A 6,000-nucleotide genomic window follows, 5' to 3' on the forward strand; every position below is an offset into this window, starting at 1 on the left:
GGGAGAGAGGGAGAGGGGAGGGGGGGGGGGGAGAGACCCCAGGGTGAGAGAGGTCGTTCCCTCCCACTACTACAATAACATGGTGCCTCGTCACCCACTCACCCAGTGCTCGGCCTGGCTCCTCCACCCGCTCTGCCCCGACCCCGGGCTCCCGTGTTCAGGCGGCGGCGGCGGCGACACAAACAAGCGAGCGGCCCCTTCTCCCCAACGAGCGGCGGCAGCGGCGGCAGCGGCGGCGGCGGCGTCCCTCACTACAACTGCGCAAAAAACCACCGTCAACCGTCCCCCCCGTCCCCTTGCGTGCGCGTCCCCGCCACCTCACGTGCGCGTCCCCGCCGCCTCACGTCCGCGTCCCCGCCACCTCACGCGCGCGTCCCCGCCACCTCACGTCCGCGTCCCCGCTCTGCGTCCGCGTCCCCGCCACCTCACGTGCGCGTCCCCGCCGTCTCACGCCCGCGTCCCCGCTCTGCGTCCGCGTTCCCGCCACCTCACGTGCGCGTCCCCGCCGTCTCACGCCCGCGTCCCCGTTCTGCGTGCGCGAACCCTGCGTGCGCGCCCCCCAGTCTGATGGAGAGCAGCCAGAAGACCTCACGTCCGCGTCCCCCCTCAATGGCGTCCGCGTCCCCGCCGCCTACTCGTCAGGAGACGTCCCCCGCCGCCTCACGTCCGCGTCCCCGCCGCCTCACGTGCGCGTCCCCGCCGCCTCACGCCCGCGTCCCCGTTCTGCGTGCGCGAACCCTGCGTGCGCGCCCCCCAGCCTGATGGAGAGCAGCCAGAAGAGCGTCACGGTGAGTTCTCCTGTTGTCACCCTCGCCGTGACAAGTTTTTAGGCTGGTGGGATTGCCCCCTCCCCCACTTGCTCCAACCCTCGATGTCTCAGGAGAATTTTGGTATCTTGTCCGGATCCCCCAATTGCCCAAGGAAATCACCCTATTGCCCAAGTAGTTGAGGTACGGACTATCCCAACGTTTCAGAACCAACTGGACATGGTCTCTGGAGTCTGAAGGAGGGTCTTGATCCGAAAGTTCACCCCTTCCTTCTCTCTGGAGATGCTGCCTGTCCCGCTGAATTACTCCAGCATTTTGTGACTATCTTCGGTGTGAACCAGCATCTGCAGTTTCTTCCTACACGTGGATAGGACAGGTTTAGGGGGATATGGGCCAAGCGTAGGCAAGAGGGACTAGTGTAGATGGGATATGTTAGTCGGTGTGGGCAAGTTAGGCCGAAGGGCCTGTTTCTACACTCGATGACCCTTGGTGATTCATTATTGTCTTATTAGAAACATAGAAAGTCAAGTCGTCACTTTTATTTCTATAGCACATTTAAAAACAACTCTCGTTGACCAAAGTGCTTTAGAAAAATAGGTGTAAGTCAAGTAAAGTCAAGAGAATTTATTGTCAGATAGGACAATGAAATTCTTGCTGCAGCACAACAGAATATGTAAACATAATACAGAACAGGAGATAAAAGTTCAGTGTGTCTATATACCATAGACCATATATATATATATATATATATATATATATATATATACACACACAGTAAATACACAGATAAAGTGCAATAGGCTGTTATTGTTCAGAGTTTGTTTGATGGTGTGTTTCATAGCCTCATGGCTATGGGGAAGAAGCTGCTCCTGAACCTGGATGTTCCAGATTTCAAGCTCCTGTACCTTCTTCCCAAAGGCAACGGGGAGATGAGTGTGTGGCCAAGATGGTGTAGGTCTTTGTTGATGTTGGCAGCCTTTTTGAGGCAGCGACTGTGATATATCCCTTTGATGGTGGGGAGGTCAGAGCCGATAATAATTTTCTGCAATCTTTTCTGCTCCTGGACGTTCAAGTTGCCGAACCAAGCCACGATGAGATCAGGCAGGAGTAGGCCATTCAATATGATCGTGGCTGATCAACCAAAACCAGTACCCCGTTCCTGCTTTCTCCCCATATCCCTTGATTCCATTAGCCCTAAGACCTATATCTAACTCTCTCTTGAATACATCACCTCCACCTCCCAAGCAATTTTACGGTGTCCCAGTGTTCTCCCTCTCAACCCCCCAACACAGTAAAATCCTGGCACCCACGTGAAGAGAAAACCCAACGTCCTATCATCTTACACAGAGTACTATGTCCAAAATCCACAAACAGAACTGTCCTGACAGACCCATTGTTTCTGTCATGTCATTGTTCATGTCCCACCAAATTAATTTCCACACACCTCAACTCCATCCTATCCCCCCCGGTCCAATCCCTTCCTACCTATGTCTGAGACACCTCACACACTCTTCGTCTCCTCAATTACTTCTGTTTTCCAGGCCCCCACCCCTTTATCTTTACTATGAATGTCAAGCCACTCTACACCTCCATCCCCCACCAGGAGTGTTTTAAAGTCCTCCGTTTCCTCCTCGACCTCAGAACCAGCCAATTTCCATCTACCAATTCTCTCCTCCGCCTAGCAGAGCTGGTCCTTACCCTCAAAAACTTCTCTTCAACTCCTCCCACTTCCTCCAAATCTAAGTTGTAGCTATGGACACTCGCATGGGCCCTAGCTATGGCTGCCTCTTTGTATGGTACATCGAACAATCCCTCTTCCAGGCATACACTGGCTCTATCCACGAATTCTACCTCCGCTACATTGACGACTGCATTGGTGCTACCTCCTGCACCATGCAGAACTCACTGACCTGCAATTTCACCACCAATTTCCATCCTGCACTCAAATTCACTTGGATCATCACTGGCATCTCCCTACCATTTCCAGATTTAAGTTAATTAGTACAAGGATCAGCAAAACTGAGGATTTTATTTAACCATGTTGGCGGTGGCAAACTGAAACTCACAGTCAAAAAAGCAGTGTGTGAGGTGATCAACCTATGAGGCCACAGTCCAGGAGCTGAGATACAGATTAAGTTGGAGAGCGTAGAAACAAGGAACTGCAGATTCAAGTTTACAAAAAAAGAAATGCTGGCATAGCTCAATGGGTCAGGCAGCATCTCCGGAGAACAAGGATAGGTGGCCTTTTGGGTCAGGACACTTCTTCAAACTGATTGTGGGGGGGAGTAAGAAGGTGGAAGAGAGTGGAGGGTGGGGGGGGGGGGGGGGGGGGGGGGGGGGGGGGGGGGGGGGGTGTGGCAGGGCAAAGCCTGGCATGGAATAGGTGGACACGTGAAGGGAGTTTATGTTTTGATAGGTATATGGTTGGACAAAGGTGAGAGGTGTTCCCAATATGGCTTCCTTTCCATTGGCAAGTTCAATTGAATAAGGGTACTGACTAAAGTTCCAGTGTAAATAACCAATTTTTTAAAATATGTACTTGGGGTCATGGAGAAACGTCATCATCTTTGTTGTCGAGAGATGCTGCCTGACCCGCTGAGTCATCCCACCACTTTGTGTCTTGAGCTGTAATGATTTGGTTCTCTGTGGTTTCCTTGTTGCTTAGTATTTTGGAGTACATTTACCCAGAAAATATTGAAGTATAATATTGAGATATAAGAAAATATTTGAAAGTTTACTTTGTTTAATCCACATTTCTATTAGAGCAAGATTGGACAGAACATACATTCTTCTGATTTCTCATGGAGCGCACAGCCAGAAGCAATATAACATTAGCACACAAACAGGTACTATGGAAATTCCTATTTGCAAATATAAAGATCAACATGCGGTCTAAGTCTCGAATAGCACATTCAAAAACCCCAGGTACATAAAACAATTGGTTATTACCCTTTAGTATCTGGATGAAAATACTTTATTATCTATAACTTAGTTTAGTTTAGAGATACATCTCTAGAAAGATAGACAAAATGCTGGGGTAACTCAGCAGGACAGGCAGCATCTCTGGATAGAAGGAATGGGTGACGTTTCGGGTCGAGACCCTTCTATCCAGAAATGCTGCCTGTCCAGCTGAGTTACTCCAGCATTTTGTGTCTATCGTTGGTTTAAACCAACATCTGCAGTTCCTTCCTATACATCTTTAGAAAATTGTCCTTAGAAACTATCTTTTGGAAATTGAAGACATGCTACATATATACTGCTCATTTTCTCTTATCTGCTTTTTTGGGGGTATGCGTACTGAATTGAGTGCCATTAAGTCAAATCCCCACCACTCATTGTCAAAAGAAACTACACAAGCAAGCCTGCGTTTTCCTGAAAGCAAGTTTGAAAACCCAGAGAAAAGTACCACAATAATAGTCATCTAACAACGACAAACCAATCTAAAAACAGAAAGATTGTCAGCAAATAAAGCAAAATTATTGTTTGGATTTTATGATTAAATACAATACATTCTACCTTAGTTGCTCGTTAAGTCTAATTTGTTTTGTTTTTCAATTGAAAAAGAAAGGCATTTCATCTTTGAATTTGCATACAAGGTTTCCTTTACATAAATCACAATTGTTTCCCAGTGGAATTAATTTAATTTTATAAATTAACTCACAGACCCGCAATTATGTTCATTTGTCAGTCTATTTCTTAATACATTGAATTGGCACGGACTGTTTAGATAAGCTTTTATTTTTTACCTTGTATCTCATTAAATAAAAATATGTTTTCACAAGTGATCACAGGCCCTTAAATATACATATTGCAATGCTGGTAAAATGTACACAATACCTGTTAAAACATTAATTACGGAACTTCATAGATTAATGATTCTTCAGTGAAGCACTGAGGTTAAAAAATGTTCTTTAAACTGGGGCCATTTGTCACTTGAGACATTAAAAATGTATGCATTATCTCTGTTGAGAAGGATGTAAAGAATTCCAAGATAATGTCCAAAATAAAGCATTATCTTATCAACATTTATCCTTCAACGAAAATCACCGGAACAGGTCGCTTTGTGACTTGAATCTCAGATATTTATATAACCAATTCTTGCGCAAAAATAGAGAATACAATTCTCGAACCTTAGAAGCCATTTGGGATGTCTCATCGACTTGAAAAACACAAAATGGAAGATCACTCTTTGCGAATAATTCTTATTTCTCTTGAGAATGGTTCATGTGGTTATATCCCCACACCTCTTCTAACAAATACATTAATTTAATGATTGCAAACTCCTTTGACAGTTGTTAAAAGTTTTGTTATTTTGTTTGCTTTTTGCATCTTTAGAATATTATTTTAACATATATAATCTTTTTTTCTTTTTTCCTACCTTCTGAGAATATCTTTTGTAATTAAGATATTTTTACTTTCAATTAACAGAATGTATCTTGGGACATTGCTTTAACAGTGTAATGAATGTGTAATGAGCTTTGAACAGAAAATAACTGAAATGACTGAACAAAACCTCTTGAATCTGATAGATTTATCTGTATAATCAGATTTGCATGCAATTTTTGTTCATTTAAAATTTATCACGTGTACTTTCAACACAAGGACACAAAAAGAGTGAACACAGGACTCGAAAGAATGGGATAAAATGAAACCAATCTTTGCCAGCTATGTCAGCAACAAGTGAGTCTGCAGAAGAGTCTCAACATGAAACGCTACCTATCCATTTTTCTCCCGGGATGCTGCCTGACCCGCAGAGTTATTCCGGCATTTTGTGTTTTTTTTTGTTGTAAACCAGCATCTGCAGTTCCTTGTTTCTACATTCCACAAACCTTCCTTGATTTCAGCCTTCCTAAGGATAGGAAAAGTTTAGAGATGATGTGGACCAAACCTGGTAGTTGGGACTACTGCCGATAGGGCATCTTGGTCGGCATGGGCAAAGTGGCCCATAGGACCTGTTTCCATGCTGCATGACTCTATGACTCTATTTGACATGAGATGCCTTAATCCCTGAATCTCAGTGTGTAGACCAAGCCTGCGCAGTTACAATTAGGCCCAAGACATGTTTGAGGAATAACATCTCATCTTCTATCTCAACATGTTGCAATATGCTGGACTCAATACTGAATTCTACAAATTCAGATACATTTATTTCTTTGTCTGTGTCAGTCATCTATCTGTGATATTGGCTCATCTTGTTCGTTCCTCCGCTTTTGTCTAGCCTGACCTCAGAACG

At 45.0% G+C, this 6,000-nt stretch overlaps 1 protein-coding gene across 3 annotated transcripts in view; it reads right to left on the reverse strand.

Moving 5' to 3' along the window:
• Positions 1-232, reverse strand: part of mapk8b (mitogen-activated protein kinase 8b) — a 72,816-nt gene extending 72,584 nt beyond the window's left edge. For all 3 annotated transcript variants that reach the window (XM_055661830.1, XM_055661834.1, XM_055661832.1), the window contains exon 1: positions 103-232. The gene's annotated coding sequence lies outside the window, so the exon portion shown is untranslated. The remainder of the gene's footprint in view (positions 1-102) is intronic.
• Positions 233-6,000: the final 5,768 nt, after the last annotated feature.

This window comes from Leucoraja erinacea, chromosome 34 (assembly GCF_028641065.1).
Source record: "Leucoraja erinacea ecotype New England chromosome 34, Leri_hhj_1, whole genome shotgun sequence".
NCBI lineage: Eukaryota > Metazoa > Chordata > Chondrichthyes > Rajiformes > Rajidae > Leucoraja > Leucoraja erinaceus.